The following is a 21,585-nucleotide window of genomic DNA, read 5'->3' as shown; positions in this document are numbered from 1 at the left end:
TCATGTCAATTAGGTGATGCAAAATCAAATTCAAAATGTATCATTGATTAGTGTGTGAGTTTTATATTTTCTTTGTTGCATTGAATTCTCTTGCACATCAACAAATGTCCATTCAATATCCATTTCAAAATTGCTTGATTATTGCTTTAATGCTTTTATGCTTCTTTATTACTTGTTTGTTTCTCTTGACCTACAAGTCCTTTAAAGTACTTCAAGCACACTAGAATGAGTGAAGTGCATGCCTCTTTTGCGTAGTTGTGACACAGTTTTCAATGCTAGTGTGTGAGTTCTAAACCGCGCGCAACTTAGAATTCACACACTATTTTCATCCATGTCACACATTGATTTATTCACTTCATTTTAGTGACCATTACCTCATTCCAACAATCTATACTTCCTTGCTTTTACATTTAATCGTCTTACTATCTTGTTTTCTATCTTTTAGGAAGATTTTTCATAAGCAAAAATGGAAGCAAAAAAAATAACATATAACAGCCGGTTGATCCACCAGCTAAAGGTGTAGTCACCGTATGATAAACCACTATTTTATAGCTTATCTTATGCTCATTTGAGTGGTTTTTATCAATCCTTTGCTCACTTATTCACATAATTTGCATAGTTTTACAAATCCTTCCTAATTCTGTAATATATGTGAAAACATGTTTCCGAGGCTTTAAAACTGCTAATAACAAAAAGCGTGACATGCGCGATCCGCAGAAATAACAAAAAGCGCTGGGGGCAATATCTGGGCTTCTTTTCGGCCCAATTCCAAGCCCGAAAACACAGAATAGAGGCTGCAGAATGGGGGAATCACACACATTCATTCATCATTCATTCATTATTCACAATTTGAGGTTTTGATGTAGTTTTTAGAGAGAGATGCTCTCTCCTCTCTCTTAGGTTTTAGGATTAGAATTTCTTCGTCTTTTCAATTCCAGGTTCAATGTTCCTTTAATTTAACTTCTCTTCTACTTTTAATTGTTCTAGCTTTCTAGTTTATTTATTTCCTTTATTGATTACTTTATGTTACTATTTGGTTTATGAACTCTTCATGTTAGATTTGAATTTCTATTTAATGCAATTTGAGATATTTCAGATTTATGATTGTTTCTTCTATTTATATTATTGATGCTTTCAGTTTAATTTAGATTTCTCCCCTTTTGGCTTTGGTTGAGTAATTGGTGACACTTGAGTTATCAAACTCCTTTTTTGATTGATAATTGGAATTTGTTGGTTAATTTGGATCCCTCTAAAGCTAGTCTTTCCTTAAGAGTTGACTAGGACTTGAGGAATCCCATTGATTAGTCCACTTGACTTTCCTTTATTTAGTAAGGGTTAACTAAGTGGGAGCAATAAACAATTCTCATCACAATTGATAAGGATAACTAGGATGGAATTTCCAATTCTCATACCTTGCAAGGGTTTTCATGATTATTAATTTACTTTCTTGCCAATTTATTTCCTTGTTCCCTATTTCAAAAACCCAAAAAGATACTTTTCCATAACCAATAATAAATCATACTTCCCTACAATTCCTTGAGAGACGACACGAGATTTAAATACTTTGGTTATTATTTCTAGGGGTTTATTACTTGTGACAACCAAATTATTTTGTACGAAAGGATTCTTTGTTGGTTTAGAAACTATACTAGCAACGAGAATATATTTGTGAATTCTTCACCGACAGAAAATCCGGTTCGTCACTGTACCCCCTTGCTCATCTTTGAATACACCGAGGACGGTGCAACCTTTTTAAGAGTGGGGAGGTCTCCGACTAATCGGCCAATTTTTTGGTAAAAATTTCTAATCCAAACACTTTCACGTTTCATTTATTTTTCTTCTATTACTAGTTCTTTAGAATTTTTAGTTGCATTTTCTTAGTATTGCATATATATAATAAGCTTAGTCAAAATAATGAAATTTTTCAAGAAATTTATCTATAGGGCACCCCAATTGATTTGAGTAAAAAAAAGAATTTTTTTTCATTGAACTTGCTTGAACTGTATATTGTGGAACATGTTTTTGAGCTAAGAACACATAAGCTTGTGAGTTTTGAGCCTAATTGTGTGGTTACATCATATAACCACTATTTTTATTCTTGTGTGTATTATCCTCTTTCTATTATTGTAATCTTTGATTTGTTTGATTCTTTATGTCCATTATTTTGTGTATGAATGCATTTATATGATTGAGACCTTTATTTTATTTGAGCTCACTTACCCAAATAGCCTTACCCTTTTATCCACCTTTGTTAACCAATTTTAAGCCTATTTAATCCTTTTTGTTCTTTATTTTACCACATCACTACTAAGTGAAAAATAATAAATATTCTTAATTTGGATCTTTGATTAGCTCAGACTAGTGAGAGTGTCTATCAATCAAGTTTGGGAAATTTGGAGAACATTGGGTGAGATAAAAAGTGTATTTTATAGCTTTGTTGAAAATCTTAGGAATTGGGTACATACTGATACATTAAATGTTTAAACCATATGCATTGATACTTCTGTATATATTTCATTGCGAAAAGATAAAAAAAAGAAAAATGAAAAGAAGAAAAAAAAAGAAAGCAATAAAAAGGGGACAAAATACCCCAAAGTAAAGTAATAATAACAATGCATATGTGTTATGGTTAAAAAGAGAATGCATGAGTGTGTGAAAAAGTGAGAATTATGAATAGCTAGGTATTGTACTAGAATTGTATAGATTGTTATATGTGTTTGGTGAGAGATTAGGTTAATCAAAGATTCAAATTTCAAGCTCACTTAATCATATATATCCTTACCTTGGCCCTAGCCCCATTACAACCCTTGAAAAGTCCTCATGATATTTGTTTGCATACATTGAATAATTGTTGATTGTTAGATAAAAACCAAATCTTAGAAAGCATGATTAGAAGAGAATTGAGAGAATCAACCCTATACACTTGAGCGATTAGAGCGGATACACATTCGGTGAGGGTTCGATTGCTCAATTACATGTCTTCACCTATGATCATCTCTTATCTTGCAAGTTTGTAAATTTTTTTCAATAACACAATTCAATTGTGGATCTGATGTGATTGTGATTGCTTTAGCCCTTATGTTCATACAAGCTTTCTTGGAAATTGATTTATTTTGACCAAGTAGTTGCATGCATTTAGATAGATTGCATTTAGATAGTTTGCATTGAATAATTGTTGATAACCCTTTGTTGTATCTTTCTTGGTTTAGCATGAGGACATGCTTGGTTTAAGTGTGAGGAAGTTGACAAACCGCAATTTTAGGGTTTATCTTGTGTTGAATTTGGTTAATTTTATCAACTTATCCTACATTTATTCAATGAAATAGCATGGTTTTGTGATTTTATCCTAAATTTCACTTAAGAGTAAAAATATACTTTTTAGACCTTTAAATAGCTATATTTAATTCACTTTAATTCTACTTAATGTCTTGATGTATTTGTTTAGTGATTTCAGGCATAGGATGCAAGGATTGGATCAAAGAAGTAAAGAAAAAGCATGCAAGATGGAGAATTCATGAAAAATAAGGATTTGGTGAATGCAAGGCCGCGTGTACACGTGAGGAAGGAATTCGCCAAGCCACGTGTACGCGTGACATCCTACGTACGCGTAACACTTGTCACGTGACCTCATTAAAGGAACACGCTGGGGGCGATTTCTGATTTCATGGAGGCCCAAATCCAACTCAATTCTGAAGTATTTGAGGCAGAATTTAAGATGGAATAAGGGGAGAGCAATTAGGTTTAGTTTTAGAAACATGTTTTTGGTTATATTCTAGAGAGAAAAACTCTCCCTTCTCTCTAGAATTAGGATAGGTTAATATCTCTTAGATTCAAGCTTTAATTCTTGTTTTCATCTAGTTTCTTTTACCTTTCCTTGTTCTTTTGCCTTAATTTCCTTACTTTATCTTGTTAATTTCTCACTTGTGCCACTTTTTATATTCATGAATTCTTGTTACTTTTCATTTCCTTTAATGCAATTGATTACTTTTTATGTTTCTTATTGTTTAATTGAGTTGTTATTGTTATTTTCTTGCATTTCGTAGTAGTAGATTTTATTATTTTTGCAATTTAATATACTTTTCTCTTTATGCACACCAAGTGTTTAATAAAATGCTTGGGTTAGTTTTAGAGTAGATTTTGAGCATTCTTGGCTTAGAAAGAAAAGTTAGTAATCTTGAGTCATTAATACCCAATTCAGATTGGTGATCTAGAGTTGTTACTTAATCTTATTTCCATTGACATTACTTATAGATTGGGGTTAACTAGGCATATTTGACTTTCTTCCGATGCGAAGATAACGTAATAGGCTTAACTCTTGGTAATTGTTGTGTCATAATTAATTACTAGGATAGAAAACCTTGATTCTCAATCCTTGCCATGAATGCCTCTTTAGTAGTTGTCATCTTTAGTTGTTTGATTTATTTTCTTGTCATTTAGATCATTGCTTATTACCATCAACCCACCCCGTAAAACTCATAACCAATAATTAAGTATTCGATTGCAATTCCTAGAGAAAACGACCCAGGAGTAATACTCTCGGTTATTTTTATTGGGTTGAACTTGTGACAACCAAATTAAATTTTGATGGAAAATTTGTTGTTGGTCTAGACTATTCTTGCAATGAAATGATTCAATTATTTTGAGAAATTCTAGACCGGCATACATTCTATCATCAAATATCTTTTTGTAACTCCTAGAGATGGATCTCCAATAATAAACTCATGTGGATAGCTCTCAAGAACTTCCATTCTCTTGGTTTTGGTGAAGTGATCTCAAATTGGGTATGATTAGGTTCTGTACTATTGAGATTTCCAGAATTTTCTGCCTCAGTAAAAGACAAAACAGAATTTTTTTCTGCAATTTAGTCTGCAGAATCTAGAGCAACATTTTCCACAGTAGGTTCTTATTTATCTTCTCCTTGGATCCTTTCTAAATTTTGTTCAATTTCATTTCCTGCATCATTTTCTTCAATAACACCTGAAATTGTGTTTAATTCAAAAAAGGTAACATGTATGGATTCTACTGTAATTCTCTGTTTCTTGAGGTAAACTCTATATGCTTCACTAGTGGTTAAATAACCAACAAAAATACCTTCATAAGATTTTGGATCAAACTTTTTTTAGATTATCTTTTTAGTATTTAAACAAAAAATTTGCATCCAAAAACATGAAAATACTTAAGGTTGGGTGGTATTCCTTTCCAAAGCTCATTTGGGGTTTTCTTTAAGAATTTTTGAATGATGGTTTGGTTTAAAATATAACAAGCAGTGTTCACCGCTTCAGCCCAAAGAAATTTTAGAATATCATTTTCACAAAGTATTGCCCTAGCCATTTCTTAAAGGCTTCTATTTCTTCTTTCAACTACCCCATTTTGTTGAGGTGTTTTAGGACGAGAGAAATTTTGAAAAATTCCAAATTCATCACAAAATAATTCAAAATTTTGGTTTTCAAATTCTTTTCCATGGTCACTTCTTATGGAAACAATTTTTCAATCTTTTTCATTTTGGATGTTTTTGAATAGAGTTGAAAAGCTAAAAAAGCATCATTCTTATGAGCTAAGAAAAGAACCCATCCAAATCTTGTATAATCATCAACCACCACCAAGCCATTGTGTTTATCACCTAGGTTTTGAGTCCTAGTGGGACCAAAAAGATCAATATATTACATTCCAATTGTTTTTTGGTAAAGATGTCATCCTTGGGTTTAAAAGAGTTTTTAGTTTGTCTACCCAATTGACAAGCATCACAAGTGATGTCCTTGTCAAATTTGATTTTTGGAAGACCTCTAACCAAATTTTTTTTACAAGTTTAGAAATTTGAAACATGCTAGCATGTTCTAATTTCTTACGCGATAACCAATTTTCAGATTTAATGGAAGTAAAACAAGCTACATTTTGTTCTTTTAGTTCCTCCAAAGTGAGTCCATACACATTATTCGATCTTTTAGCCAGAAACAAATTTTTACTAGAATTTTCACAAACAACTAAGCATTCCAGCTTTTTGAAAATAACCAAATAACCTAAATCACAAAATTGGCTAATGTTTAGAAGATTATGTTTCAGTCTATCAATCAAGAATATATCATTAATGAAGGTAGAGAAACTCTTACCAACCTTACCTATGACTACTATCTTTTCCTTTCTGTCATCACTGAAAGTCACAAAGCCTCCATCGTACTTGTTGAGCTTGATGAAGAATGTGGACTTTTCGATCATGTGCCTAGAGCATCCACTATCCAAGTACCACATGTCTTTCTTCTTCTTGGATGCTAGGCAAAACTGCACAATACTTTTAAACGACCTTAGGTATCCAAATTATTTTGGATCCTTTAATGTTAAACCTTCTTGGTTTCCCAAGAGTATTGTATTTGTCAATCACTTTATAAACCTTATTACCAATCTTTCGTTCAAAGATGAAGCATTGAATAGGTAAATGACCAAACCGATTGCATGTATGACAAAAATTTTTGCTTGCTGATTTTTCAAAGTGATTTGAGTTTTGAAAGCTTTTGTTTTCAGACGTTTAGGCTTCATTTTCAAAATATGATTTTTTAAAAATAGATTCAGATTTTTTTATGATACCCCAACCTAGCCTTTGCAAAAAGAGGTCTTTGACTAGTTAATAATTTGTCCACATTTTCAAAAATTTGGGTAAATTTAGCTATGTCTTGATTTGAACCCTTAATCACTTTATGCAACCTTTCAAGTTTATGGCATTGGTTAAAAAAATTTCTAACTTTCTTAGTAAGATCATCAATCATTAGCTGGAGTTCTTCATTAGTGGGTTCAAGAAAGATTACCTCATCATTTTGACTATGGTCGGCCATTAAACATTTTTAAGAGTTGTGATCTGATTATTCATCCTCCTCAGTGTCGCTTTCCAAATCTTTCCAAGAAGCCATGAGCACTTCTTCTTGTCATTCCGAGACTTGTCTTCTCTCTTAAGCTTAGGAAAATCGTAATTGAAATGTCCAGCTTCTTTGTAGTTGTGGCAGATGACCTTACTGATATCCTTCTTTGGTTCTATTGAGCTACCTCCTCTGCTCCTTCATTTTAGTCTCATCAGCTTTTTAAGTTTTCTAGCAAAAAATACGATCTCTTCATGTAATAAACAGTCACTAGATTCATCATCCAATGATTCAACACAAGATTTAAGGGCCACTCCTTTCTTTTTTATGTCATTGTTCATGTGAGTGATTTCGTAAGCTAGCGACTTTCCTCTCAGCTCTTCATACGTCATTTGGTTTAGGTTACTGCTTTCAAAGATAACAGTAGGCTTGGTTTTCCACTCTTTTGTTAGGCTTATTATGACTTTTTTCACCAGCACTTGTTCGAAATAAGTAATCCCGATAGCATCCAAGCTATTTATGATGATAGGGAACCTCTCAAATATTTCATCTATTGATTCTCCTTCCTTCATAGTAAATATTTCATACTCTTTACTGAGCATACCAATCCTTGTTTCTTTTACTTGTGTGGTGCCCTCATGTGTAACGTGGAGCTTATCCCAGATTTTCTTTGCTGTTTTGTATCTAGAAACCTTCTGATATTCCTTGAAACTAATGGCGCAGTTCAATATGTTGATAACCTTGGCATTGAGTTTCACCTTTTTTTGTCGTTGTCATTCCATTTTGATTCTACTTTAGGATTAACAACTCCTTCAGTGTTTGTTTTGGTTGAAATTTGAGGACCATTCATGATTATATTCTAGAGGTTGTAATCTATTAATTGCACAAAGTTCTTCATTCTTTCTTTCCAGTAATTGTAATTTTTTTCAATGAAGAATGGAGGTCTGTTGTTGGATTTTCTTTCTATCAGAGTGTAAGCCGTTGTGTTGAATCCCATGTTGTTGGTCATCTGGATCTTTCCTCCAAGCTGTGAAGCTTGATCTCTTTGAGACCAAGCTCTGATACCAATTGATGGATATCAGTGGCTTAGAGAAGGGAGGGTTGAATCTAGGCCTCTTTTTATTTTACTTGAGTAATCTTACAACAGGATGAAACTTTTGGATTCTGTATAGTTGTCTTGAGTGAAAAGTAGGATATTCTTTTGTTTTATCTCTTCTGAAGGATGAGCCAAAACAGAAGTATGTGCAACGCATATAGCTGTGAAGTCTATTTGGATAGAATAAGTAAGAGATTATTTTGTTTTGTCTCCTAAAGTTAAAAACCAGAAACAGAGAAGAGAAACAGAAGTGGCACAGCCATATATCTTAGTTCATTTACCTAGTGCAATGTAGCCTACATCCAATCTCCATTACAATAATGAAGGAATTTCACTATCTTTTAACAAGATTACATACACTAATTTTTCCTAGGATTCACCCTAGCCTTTAATTACAAAGTGCTAGCTCAACTTGCAAGAAAATCTTCCTAGGATCATAAAAATAAAACAAAAAAATTAATAAAGGATTTTTGAAATAACATTGGCTTTTCTCCAAGTCTAACTCTCTCTGCCTTTTTTCACTCAATGACTTTTTTTTACATTCCTCATTGTAATATTTTTTACCATTGAAACAAAGAAAGATTAAACTGAAAAAACAGAATATTCAATAAGAACTATGAAGGAGAAGAGGGTAATAGCTCTGTCAGCTATGGGAATTCAAACTTTGTGTTCTCACTGATGAGCGGATAATTTATACGCTTTTTGGCATTGTTTTTAGTATGTTTTTAGTATAATCTAGTTACTTTTAGGGATGTTTTCATTAGTTTTTATGTTAAATTCACATTTCTGGACTTTACTATGAGTTTGTGTGTTTTTCTGTGATTTCAGGTATTTTCTGGCTGAAATTGAGGGACTTGAGCAAAAATCAGATTCAGAGGTTGAAGAAGGACTGCTGATGCTGTTGGATTCTGACCTCCCTGCACTCAAAATGGATTTTCTGGAGCTACAGAACTCAAAATGGCGCGCTTCCAATTGCATTGGAAAGTAGACATCCAGGGATTTCCAGCAATATATAATAGTTCATACTTTGCCCAAGTTTAGATGACGAAAACTGGCGTTCAACGCCAGCTCTCTGCCCAATTCTGGCGTCCAGCGCCAGAAACAAGTTGCAAAGTGGAGTTCAACGCCCAAACTGGCACAAAAGCTGGCGTTCAACTCCAAGAATGACCTCTCCACGTGTAGACTTCAAGCTCAGCCCAAGTACACACCAAGTGGGCCCCAGAAGTGGATTTGTGCATCAATTACTTACTTCTGTAAACCCTAGTGACTAGTTTATTATAAATAGAACTTTTTATCATTGTATTCGTAGTCTTGGTTACTCCGGTTCCCCTCTGGGGCCGAGACCAAGGAACTCCATTATCACTTATGTATTTTCAACGGTAGAGTTTCTGCACTTCATAGATTAAGGTGTGCAGCTCTGCTGTTCCTCAAAGATTAATGCAAAGTACTACTGTTTTCTATTCAATTCATCTTATTTCGCTTCTAAGATATTCATTCGCACTTCAACCTGAATGTGATGAACGTGACAATCATCATCATTCCCTATGAACGCGTGCCTGACAACCACTTCCGTTCTACAATAGATTGAATGAGTATCTCTTAGATCTCTTAATCATAATCTTCGTGGTATAAGCTAGATTGATGGCGGCATTCATGAGAGTCCGGAAAGTCTAAACCTTTTCTGTGGTATTCCGAGTAGGACTCTGGGATTGAATGACTGTGACGAACACCAAACTCGCGAGTGCTGGGCGTAGTGACAGACGCAAAAGGATAGTAAATTCTATTCCAGTATGATCGAGAACCTCCAAGATGATTAGCCATGCAGTGACAGCGCATCGGACCATTTTCACAGAGAGGAATAGGATGCAACCAACGACAAGGGTGATGCCTCCAGACGATTAGCCGTGCTGTGACAGAGTATTTGGACCATTTTCCCGAGAGGATTGAAAGTAGCCATTGGCACCGGTGACATCCTTACACAAAGCCAGCCATAGAAAGGAGTAAGACTGATTGGATGAAGACAGCAGAAAAGCGGAGGTTCAGAGGAACGAATGCATCTCCATACGCTTATCTGAAATTCTCACCAATGATTTACATAAGTATTTCTATCCTTCTTTTATTACTAAATTTCGAAAACTACATAACTATTTTATATCCGCCTGACTGAGATTTACAAGGTGACCATAGGTTGCTTCATACCAACAATCTCCGTGGGATTCGACCCTTACTCACGTAAGGTATTACTTGGACGACCCAGTGCACTTGCTGGTTAGTTATGCGAAGTTGTGAAGATATGTTTAAACCTTGGTTTTGTGCATCCGTTTTTGGTGCCATCGCCAGGGAATCAATTTCGAACAATAATTCACAACCTGAGTAACAATTTCGTATACCACTCACTCATTGAATCAATCTCTGGCTGTTCATCTCTTTAATAGAGGAGTGAAGCTTCCAAGACTTGAACCTTGGCTTGCACATGTTTGACTTCTTCTTCCCTAAAATCAATAGTAGCAGCTGCGTCACAGGTGAGAGATAGAGTAGTAGTAGTGACTGAATCATGCATACATCCATACCTTCTATTTTCTCTTTCATCCTTTTTCAAAGTGTTTTCTTGAATCTGAGTAGTGTATTTAAACTCTGGCTCTAAGTAACTTTTTATCTGTTGATTCTTTGCAAAGCTCCATGGCCTTCAATTCCTTGAGCTTTTCGATTCGGTGTATGCAGAGAGAAGATTTTTTTTCCACAAGCTTCAATGTTGCACAAAGATGAAAAGACTTTTCTGATGAGATTTTGGTTGTGATGTGTGCCTTTAGCCCTAGCTTCTTTGACTTCCTCTTCTTTCTTAGATTTAGTAACTCACTTTTTGTTCTTTGATTTCACCCTAACTCAGAGCTTCTCTTTTTTCTTGCTTTGCTTCAGAGTTTCACGTGGGTGAAGGAAAAAGAGAGGAGAGAGAAGAGAGAATTTAGGTTCAGTTGTGTGTTTTGGTTCAAATAAAAGCGAGAATCCTTTCTTTTGTTAGCTACCAACTAGAGGGCGTAAGTGCCTGGACTTTGATCACTTATTTAGACCGTATGCTTGTGTTTGGTCTGATTTTCTTTGCTTTACATCAGCCTTCCATATTTCTTTGGGCTTTAATAATTGTTGGGCCTGTTTTCTTGCTTCTTAGGCCTATTTGTATTAATTTAATTTCTTGCATACTTAAGTAAACTATTTACACACATAATTGACTTCTAAATCAATAATAATTTTTAGTCATCATCCGTAATATGTTGTTAGTTCTTCAAACTCAACAATCTATATATATAAACTATATCCTTGAGAAATTTAAAACTTATAACCATATCTATATATTTTATCATTTTTGTTCAAATCTCAGTAGGTGGGTGTAGCCTACATTTATTCACACTCTCCAACAAAATAGTTTTGTCACATGTGGGGTTGTACATATTCTAGTTAGTATAGTTAGATTATTCGCTTAAATTACTAAAATAACAACAAAAATTAAATTAAAATTTTAATTTCTAGCTAAAGTTAAATTTTATATTTGATTAGCGGATAATTTATACGCTTTTTGGCATTGTTTTTAGTATGTTTTTAATATATTTTAGTTAGTTTTTATTATGTTTTTATTAGTTTTTAAATAAAAATCACATTTCTGGACTTTACTATGAGTTTGTATGTTTTTCTGTGATTTCAAGTATTTTCTGGCTGAAATTGAGGGACCTAAGCAAAAATCTGATTCAGAGGCTGAAAAAGGACTGCAGATGCTGTTGGATTCTGACCTCCCTGCACTCGAAGTGGATTTTCTGGAGCTACAGAAGCCCAATTGGTGCGCTCTCAATTATGTTGGAAAGTAGACATCCTGGGCTTTCTAGCAATATATAATAGTCCATACTTTACCCAAGATTTGATGGCCCAAACCGGCGTTCCAAGTAAGCATAGAAATTCTGGCGTCAAAACGCCAGAACGGCCATGAAAGCTGGAGTTAAACGCCCAAACTGCCACAAAAGTTGGCGTTTAACTCCAAGAAAGGTCTCTATACGTGAAATCTTCAATGCTCAGCCCAAGCACACACCAAGTGGGCCCCGGAAGTGGAATTTTACACTAACTACTCTAGCTTACTCATTTTCTGTAACCCTATGTCACTAGTTTTATTATAAAAACTACTTTTAGTGATTCATCTTGTACCTCATTACACTCTACACGTTTTATATTGTATTTCTGATGGCATAAGTCTCTAAACCCCATGGTTGGAAGTGAGGAGCTCTGCTGTGTCTCGATGAATTAATGCAATTACTACTGTTTTCCATTCAATAACGCTTGTCTCTTCTCTAAGATATACACTTCTTCTTCAACTTGATGAATGTGATGATCCGTGACACTTATCATCATTCTCACCTATAAACACATGCCTGACAACCACTTCCATTCTACCTTAGATTGAGTGCATATCTCTTAGCCTCCTGATTCAGATCAGAGTCTTCGTGGTATAAGCTAGAATTATTGGCAGTCATTCTTGAGATCCGGAAAGTCTAAACCTTGTCTGTGGTATTCTGAGTAGGATCTGGGAAAGGATGACTGTGACGAGCTTCAAACTCACGAGTGCTGGGCGTAGTGACAGACGCAAAAGGATCAATGGATCTTATTCCAACATGAGTAAGAACCGATAGATGATTAGCTGTGCGGTGACAGCGCATTTGGACCATTTTCACTTAGAGGACGGATGGTAGCCATTGACAATGGTGATCCACCAACATACAGCTTGCCATGGAAGGAGCCTTGCGTGCGTGAAGAAGAAGACGGTAGGAAAGTAGAGATTCAGAAGACAGAGCATCTCCAAAACCTCAACCTGTTCTCCATTACTGCATAACAAGTATTTATTTCATGTTCTTTTACTTTTTACAATTAAATCTGAGAATTACTGATATCCTGACTAAGAGTTACAAGATAACCATAGCTTGCTTCAAGCCAACAATCTCCGTGGGATCGACCCTTACTCACGTAAGGTATTACTTGGACGACCCAGTGCACTTGCTGGTTAGTTGTGCGGATTTACAAAAGTGTGATTTTAATTTCGTGCACCAAGTTTTTGCCACCGTTGCTGGAGATTGTTCGAGTTTGGATAACTGACGGTTTATCTTGTTGCTTAGATTAGGAATAATTTATTTTTGTTAGTTTAGAGTCACTAAATTTGAGTCTTTTATTTGAGATTAGTTTCATATTTTAAGTTTGGTGTCAATTGCATGCTTTTATTTTCTTTTAATTTTTTGAATTTGCATGTTCTTAGTTCTTTCTTGATCTTTAAAAATTATAAGTTTGGTGTCTTCTGTGTTTTCCTTTAAATTTTCGAAAATTTGTGTTTGATTTTCTAAAAATTTTAAGTTTGGTGTGTTTTTGTGCTTTTATTTACTTAAAAAGTTTTCAAAAATTTGTTCTTGGTGTTCATCTTGATCTTCAAAGTGTTCTTGGTGTTCATCTTGACATTCAAAGTTTACTTGTTTGTTCTCTCTGTTTTGATCTAAAATTTCTAAGTTTAGTGTCATTTTGTTGTTTTTCTCTTTCCTCATTAAAATTCAAAAATTAAAAAAATATCTTTTCCTTATTTTACTCATAATTTTCGAAATTTTGCATTAAATTAGTCAAAGATTTTCAAAATCATATCTTTTTTTTAGTAAAGTCAAAATTCTAATTTCAAAAATTGATCTTTTCAAATCTTTTTCAAAAATCAAATCCTTTTAATTTCTTTAATCATATCTTTTCAATCATATTTTTTAAATTGCAATTATATCTTCTCAATCATATCTTCTTCAAAATAATTTTCAATCATATCTTTTTGATTGCTAATTCCAAAATCTTTTTAATTAATTAATTAATTTAGTTTTCAATTTGCTTTTATTTCATTTTCAAAAGTTTTATTTTATCTTCCATTTATTTTGTTTTATTTTATCTTCCATCAAAGCAAGCAGTTTTGAGCTAAATCCTCAGCTCATTATCATGGTGCAGCAAAATTGCCAGTATTCTGGTCTTCCACAGGAAGAACCTACTGAGTTTCTGGCACAGTTCTTACAAATTGCTGACACAGTACGTGATAAAGAAATGGATCAGGACGTCTACAAATTATTACTATTTCCATTTGCTGTTGGTGTGCGAAATCGTGATCATTCCTTCCTTGGTAACGGCACTAAAAACTCATTACGCACGTTCATGTTCTTAATTCTGTTTCACAACTTCGTACAACTAACCAGCAAGTGCACTGGGTCGTCCAAGTAATAAACCTTACGTGAGTAAGGGTCGATCCCACGGAGATTGTCGGCTTGAGGTAAGCTATGGTCACCTTGTAAATCTCAGTCAGGCGGATTCAACTGATTTTATGAATTGATAAGTAAAAGATAAATAAAATATAAAATAGGATAGTGGTACTTATGTAATTCATTGGTGAGAATTTCAGATAAGCGTATAGAGATGCTTTCGTCCCTCTGAACCTCTGCTTTCCTGCTGTCTTCATCCAATCCTTCCTACTCCTTTCTATGGCAAGCTGTATGTTGGGCATCACCGTTGTCAATGGCTACTTCCCGTCCTCTCATTGAAAATGGTCCAAGATGCTCTGTCACGGCATGGCTATTCATCTGTCGGTTCTCGATCATACTAGAATAGGATCCATTGATCCTTTTGCGTCTGTCACTACGCCCAACACTCGCGAGTTTGAAGCTCGTCACAACCATCCCTTCCCAGATCCTACTCGGAATACCACAGACAAGGTTTAGACTTTCCGAATCTCAAGAATGCCCATCCATGGGTTCTAACTTATACCGCAAAGACACTAATAACTTAGACTCAGTCCCCTGTATTAGATATCCAAGAGATATCCATTCAGTCTAAGGTAGAACGGAAGTGGTTGACAGGCACGCGTTCATAAGTTGAGAATGATGATGACTGTCACGATCATCACATCCATCATATTGAAGTGCGAATGAATATCTTAGAAGCGGAATAAGTTGAATTGAATAGAAAAACAGTAGTACTTTGCATTAATTCTTGAGGAACAGCAGAGCTCCACACCTTAATCTATGGTGTGTAGAAACTCTACCGTTGAAAAATACATAAGTGAAAGGTTCAGGCATGGCCGAATGGCCAGCCCCCATGATCTAAGAACTAAACGTCCCAAGATGAAAACTCAATAGTAAAAAGTCCTATTTATACTAAACTAGTTACTAGGGTTTACAGAAATGAGTAAATGATGCAGAAATCCACTTCCGGGGCCCACTTGGTGTGTGCTTGGGCTGAGCTTGAAGTTTCCACATGGAGAGGTCTTTCTTGGAGTTGAACGCCAGTTTGTAACGTGTTTCTGGCGTTGAACTCTACTTTGCAACTCGTTTCTGGCGCTGAACGCCAGACTGCAACATGGAACTGGCGTTCAACCCCAGTTTGCGTTATCTAAAATCGGGAAAAGTATAGACTATTATATATTGCTGGAAAGCCCTAGATGTCTACTTTCCAACGCAATTGAAAGCGCGCCATTTGGAGTTCTGTAGCTCCCGAAAATCCACTTTGAGTGCAGGGAGGTCAAAATCCAACAGCATCTGCAGTCCTTCTTCAACCTCTGAATCTAATTTTTGCTCAGGTCCCTCAATTTCAGCCAAAAAATATCTGAAATCACAGAAAAACACACAAACTCATATTAAAGTCCAGAAATGTGAATTTTAATTAAAAACTAATAAAAATATAATGAAAACTAATTAAATCATACTAAAAACATACTAAAAACAATGGCAAAAAAGCGTATAAATTATCCGCTTATCACAACACCAAACTTAAATTGTTGCTTGTCCCCAAGCAACTGAAAATCAAATAGGATAAAAAGAAGAGAATATACTATAAATTCTAAAATATCAATGAAACTTAGCTCCAATCAGATGAACGGGACTTGTAGCTTTTTGCCTCTTGAATAGTTTTGGCATCTCGCTTTATCCATTGAAGTTCAGAATGATTGGCATCTATAGGAACTTAGAATTCAGATAGTGTTATTGATTCTCCTATTTTAGTATGTTGATTCTTGAACACGGCTACTTTATGAGTCTTGGTCGTGGCCCTAAGCACTTTGTTTTCCAGTATTACCACCGGATACATAAATGCCACAGACACATAACTGGGTGAACCTTTTCAGATTGTGACTCAGCTTTGCTAAAGTTTCCAATTAGAGGTGTCCAGGGTTCTTAAGCACACTCTTTTTTTTGCTTTGGACCTTGACTTTAACCGCTCAGTCTCATGTTTTCACTTGACACCTTCACGCCACAAGCACATGGTTAGGGACAGCTTGGTTTAGCCGCTTAGGCCAGGATTTTATTCCTTTAGGCCCTCCTATCCACTGATTCTCAAAGCCTTGGATTCTTTTTATTACCCTTGCCTTTTGGTTTTAAGGGCTATTGGCTTTTTGCTCTTGCCTTTTGGTTTTAAGAGCTTTTGCCTTTTTCTGCTTGCTTTTTCTTTTTCTTTCTCTTTTTTTTCGCCATTTTTTTTTCTTTTTTTTCTGCAAGCTTTTTGTATTCACTGCTTTTTCTTGCTTCAAGAATTATTTTTGTGATTGTTCAGATTATCAAATAACATTTCTCCTTTTCATCATTCTTTCAAGAGCAAACATATTTAACATTCATAAACAACAACTTCAAAAGACATATGCACTGTTCAAGCATACATTCAGAAAACAAAAAGTGTTGCCACCACATCAAAATAATTAAACTAGTTTCAAGGATGAATTCGAAACCATGTACTTCTTGTTCTTTTGTAATTAAAACATTTTTCATTCAAGAGAGGTGATGGATTCATAGGACATTCATAACTTTAAGGCATAGACACTTAATTACTAGTGATCATGAAGACAAAAACATAAACAAACATAGAGCATAAAAATAAAAAAACAGGAAAATAAATAAACAAGGAGATTAAGGAATAAGTCCACCTTATTGAGGGTGGCGCCTTCCTCTTCTTGAAGAACCAATGGTGCTTTTGAGCTCCTCTATGTCTCTTCCTTGTCTTTCTTGCTCCTCCCTCATAGCTCTTTGATCTTTTCTAATTTCATCGAGGATGATGGAGTGCTCTTGATGTTCTACCCTTAATTGTCCCATGTTGGAACTTAATTCACCTAGGGAAGTGTTGATTTGTTTCCAATAGTTTTGTGGAGGAAAGTGCATCCCTTGAGGCATCTCAGGAAATTCATGGTGAAGAATTTCCTCATGCTCATGTTGAGGTCCATGCTCTCTTGTTTGCTCCATCTTTTTCTTAGTGATGGGCTTATCCTCTTCAATAAGGATGTCTCCCTATATGTCAATTCTAGCCGAATTGCAGAGGTGGCAAATGAGGTAAGGAAAGGCTAACCTTGCCAAAGTGGAGGTCTTGTCAGCCACCTTGTAGAGTTCTTGAGGTATAATCTCATGAACTTCCACTTTCTCCCCAATCATGATACTATGGATCATGATGGCCCGGTCTATAGTAACTTCAGACCGGTTGCTAGTAGGAATGATTGATCATTGAATGAACTCCAACCATCCTCTAGCTACTGGTTTGAGGTCAAGCCTTCTTAGTTGAACCGGCTTGCCCTTTGAGTCAATTTTCCATTGAGCTTCTTCCACACATATGTCCATGAGGACTTGGTCCAACCTTTGATCAAAGTTGACTCTTCTAGTGTAGGGGCATGCGTTTTCTTCCATCATTGGCAATTTGAACGCCAGCCTTACATTTTCTGGACTGAAATCTAAGTAGTTCTCCCAAACCATGGTGAGCCAAGGCTTTGGATTTGGGTTCACACTTTGATCATGGTTCCTAGTGACCCATGCGTTTGCATAGAACTCTTGAACCATTAAGATCCCGACTTGTTGAATGGGGTTGGTTAGAACTTCCCAACCTCTTCTTTGGATCTCAAGTCGGATCTCCGGATACTCATTCTTTTTGAGTTTGAAAGGAACCTCAGGGATCACTTTCTTCTTGGCCACAACTTCATAGAAGTGGTCTTGATAGACCTTAGAGATGAATCTCTCCATCTCCCATGACTCAGAGGTAGAAGCAATTGCGTTCCCTTTCATCTTTCTAGAGGTTTCTTTGGCCTTAGGTGCCATAAATGGTTATGGAAAAACAAAAAACAATGCTTTTACCACACCAAACTTAAAATGGTTACTCGTCCTCGAGCAAAAGAAAAGAGAAAGAAGTAGAAGAAGAAGAAAAATGGAGGAGATGGAGGGAGAAGGTGGATTCGGCCAAGGGGAAGAAGAGAGGGTTGTGTTGTGTGAAAATGAAGAAGGAATGAGGGGTTTATATAGGAGTGGGGAGGGGTTAGGGTTCGGCCATTTAGGGTTGGGTTTGGGAGGGTAATTATTTTGAATTTAAAGGTAGGTGGGGTTTTTGGGAAAGAGAGGATGGATGTGAGTGGTGAAGAGGTGATGGGAAAGAGTGATTGAGTTGATTGGTGAGGGGTATTTGGGGAAGAAAGTTATGAAAAGGTGTGAAGAGGAGAGAATAAGTAGGTGGGGATCCTATGGGGTCCACAGATCCTGAGGAGATCCTGTGGGGTCTACAGATCCAGTGGGGCCAAGGACTTTAATCATCCCTGCTCCAATTAGGCGTGTAAACGCCCTCTGTAGGCAATCCTGGCGTTTAACGCCAGATTGCAACATGTTTCTGGCGTTAAACGCCACTTCCATTGTTGTTTTGGGCGTTCAACGCCAGTCTGCAGCATGTTTCTGGTGTTGAATGCTAGTTTTCCTCTGGGTGCATTCCTGTCATTTAAATGCCAGAATGCTGCTTGTTTCTGGTGTTTAACGCCAGTTTCATGCTCTGTTTTGGCGTTAAACGCCAGCCAGATGCTCCTTACTGGCGTTTAAACGCCAGTAAGCCCTTCCTCCAGGGTGTTCTGTTTTCAATGCTATTTTTCATTCTGTTTTTGGTTTTTTAGTAGTTTTTGTGACTCCACATGATCGTCAACCTAATAAACATAAAATAACAAAGAGAAAATAAAATAAAAATGATTAAATAACATTAGGTTGCCTCCTAACAAGTGCTTCTTTAACGTCAATAGCTTCACAGTAAGCTCTCATGGAGCCTCACAGATAATCAGAGCAAGGTTGGGACCTCCCAACACCAAACTTAGAGTTTGACTGTGTGGGCTTTGGTTGACTCTGCAGTGAGAGAAGCTTTTCATGCTTCCTCTCCATGGTTACAGAAGGAGATCCTTGAGTTTTAAACACAAGGTAGTCCTCATTCAGTTGAAGGACCAACTCTCCTCTGTCCACATCAATCACAGCTCTTGCTGTTGCTAGGAAGGGTCTTCCAAGGATGATGGATTCATCCTCATCCTTCCCAGTGTCTAGGATTATGAAATCAGCAGGGATGTAAAGGCTTTCAACCTTTACTAACACGTTTTCTACTAGTCCATAAGCCTGTTTTCTTGAGTTGTCTGGCATCTCTAATGAGATTCTGGCAGCTTGCACCTCAAAGATTCCCAATTTTTCCATTACAGAAAGGGGCATGAGGTTTATCCCTGACCCAAGGTCACATAGAGCCTTCTCAAAGGTCATGGTGCCTATGGTACAAGGTATTAAGAACTTTCTAGGATCCTGTTTCTTTTGAGGCAATCTCAGTTGATCCAGATCACTCAGTTCATTGGTGAGCAAGGGAGGTTCATCTTCCCAAGTCTCATTACCACATAATTTGGCATTCAGCTTCATGATTGCACCAAGGTACTTGGCAACTTGCTCTTCAGTAACATCTTCATTCTCTTCAGAAGAAGAATACTCATCAGAGCTCATGAATGGCATAAGGAGGTTCAATGGAATCTCTATGGTCTCTAGATGAGCCTCAGATTCTTTTGGTTCCTCAGAGGGAAACTCCTTATTGATCTCTGGACGTTCCAGGAGGTCTTCTTCACTGGGGTTCACGTCCTCTCCCTCCCTTGTAGGTTCGGCCATGATGATAAATTCAATGGCCTTGCACTCTCCTTTTGGATTTTCTTCTGTATTGCTTGGGAGAGTACTAGGAGGGGTTTCAGTAATTTTCTTACTCAGCTGGTCCACTTGTGCCTCCAAATTTCTAATGGAGGACCTTGTTTCATTCATGAAACTCAAAGTTGCCTTAGATAAATCAGAGATTAAATTTGCTAGGCTAGAATGATTCTACTCAGAATTCTCTGTCTGCTGCTGAGAAGATGATGGAAAAGGCTTGCTATTACTGAGCCTGTTTCTTCCACCATTATTAAAGCCTTGTTGAGGCTTTCGTTGATCCTTCCGTGAGAGATTTGGGTGATTTCTCCATGAGGGATTATAGGTGTTTCCATAGGGTTCACCCATGTAATTCACCTCTGCTATTGCAGGGTTCTCAGGATCATAAGCTTCTTCCTCAGAAGATGCCTCTTGAGTACTGTTGGATGCAGCTTGCATTCCATTCAGACTCTGAGAAATCATATTGACTTGCTGAGTCAATATTTTATTCTGAGCCAATATGGCATTCAGAGTATCAATTTCAAGAACTCCCTTCTTTTGAGGCATCCCATTACTCACAGGATTCCTCTCAGAAGTGTATATGAACTGGTTATTAGCAACCATGTCAATAAGTTCTTGAGCTTCTGCAGGCGTTTTCTTTAGGTAAATGGATCCACCTGCAGAAGTATCCAATGACATCTTAGCTAATTCAGACAGACCATCATAGAATATATCCAGGATGGTCCATTCCGAAAGCATTTCAGAAGGACACTTTTTGGTCAGTTGCTTATATCTCTCCCAAGCTTCATAGAGGGATTCACCTTCTTTCTGTCTGAAGGTTTGAACATCCACTCTAAGCTTACTCAGCTTTTGAGGAGGAAAAAACTTGGCTAAGAAAGCCGTGACCAGCTTATCCCAAGAGTTCAGGCTATCTTTGGGTTGAGAGTCCAACCACACTCTAGCTCTGTCTCTTACAGCAAACGGAAAAAGCATAAGCCTGTAGACCTCGGGATCAACCCCATTGGTCTTAATAGTATCACAGATCTGCAAGAAATCAGTTCAGAACTGAAAAGGATCTTCAGATGGAAGTCCATGAAACTTGCAGTTCTGCTGCATCAGAGAAACTAATTGAGGTTTCAGCTCAAAATTGTTTGCTCCAATGGCAGGAATGGAGATGCTTCTTCCATGTAAATTGGAATTAGGTGCATTAAAGTCACCAAGAATCCTCCTTGCATTATTATTATTTTCGGCTGCCATCTCCTCTTCTTGTTCAAAAATTCCTGTAAGGTTGTCTCTGGATTGTTGTATTTTAGCTTCTCTTAGCTTCCTTTTCAGAGTCCTTTCAGGTTCAGGATCTGCTTCAACAAGAATATTCTTGTCCTTGCTCCTGCTCATATGACAAAGAAGGGAATAACAAAGAAAATATGGAGTCCTCTATGTCACAGTATAGAGATTCCTTTGTGTGAGTAGAAGAAGAAAAGAATGCAATGTAAAGAAGAGAAGAGGAAAAACTCGAACACAGAGAAGGAGGTGGTGTTCAAATTTTTGGATGGGAGAGAAGTGTTAGTAGATGAATAAATAGAAGGAGATGAGAGAGAGAGAATTTCGAAATTTAATAAAAATTAAATTTGAAAGTTAGATTTTGAAAATAAATTTTAAAAAGGAGTTGATGATTTTCGAA

The 21,585-nt window shown here is 36.4% G+C and overlaps 1 non-coding gene and 1 pseudogene across 1 annotated transcript; one reads left to right on the top strand and one right to left on the bottom strand.

Annotated features, from left to right (window-relative positions):
- Positions 1 to 10,338: 10,338 nt before the first annotated feature.
- LOC148580887 (uncharacterized) lies at positions 10,339 to 20,897 on the bottom strand (annotated as a pseudogene).
- On the top strand, positions 20,658 to 20,765 carry LOC148580888 (small nucleolar RNA R71). Its single transcript, XR_015899113.1, has one exon. It is a non-coding gene; the product is annotated as a small nucleolar RNA R71 (small nucleolar RNA).
- Positions 20,898 to 21,585: the final 688 nt, after the last annotated feature.

Source organism: Arachis ipaensis, chromosome B10, assembly GCF_059453495.1.
Source record: "Arachis ipaensis isolate K30076 ecotype BB chromosome B10, ASM5945349v1, whole genome shotgun sequence".
In the NCBI taxonomy this organism is placed as follows: Eukaryota; Viridiplantae; Streptophyta; class Magnoliopsida; order Fabales; family Fabaceae; genus Arachis; species Arachis ipaensis.
The sequence above is the reverse complement of the archived record's forward strand: the minus strand, read 5'-3'. Positions and strand labels throughout refer to the sequence as shown.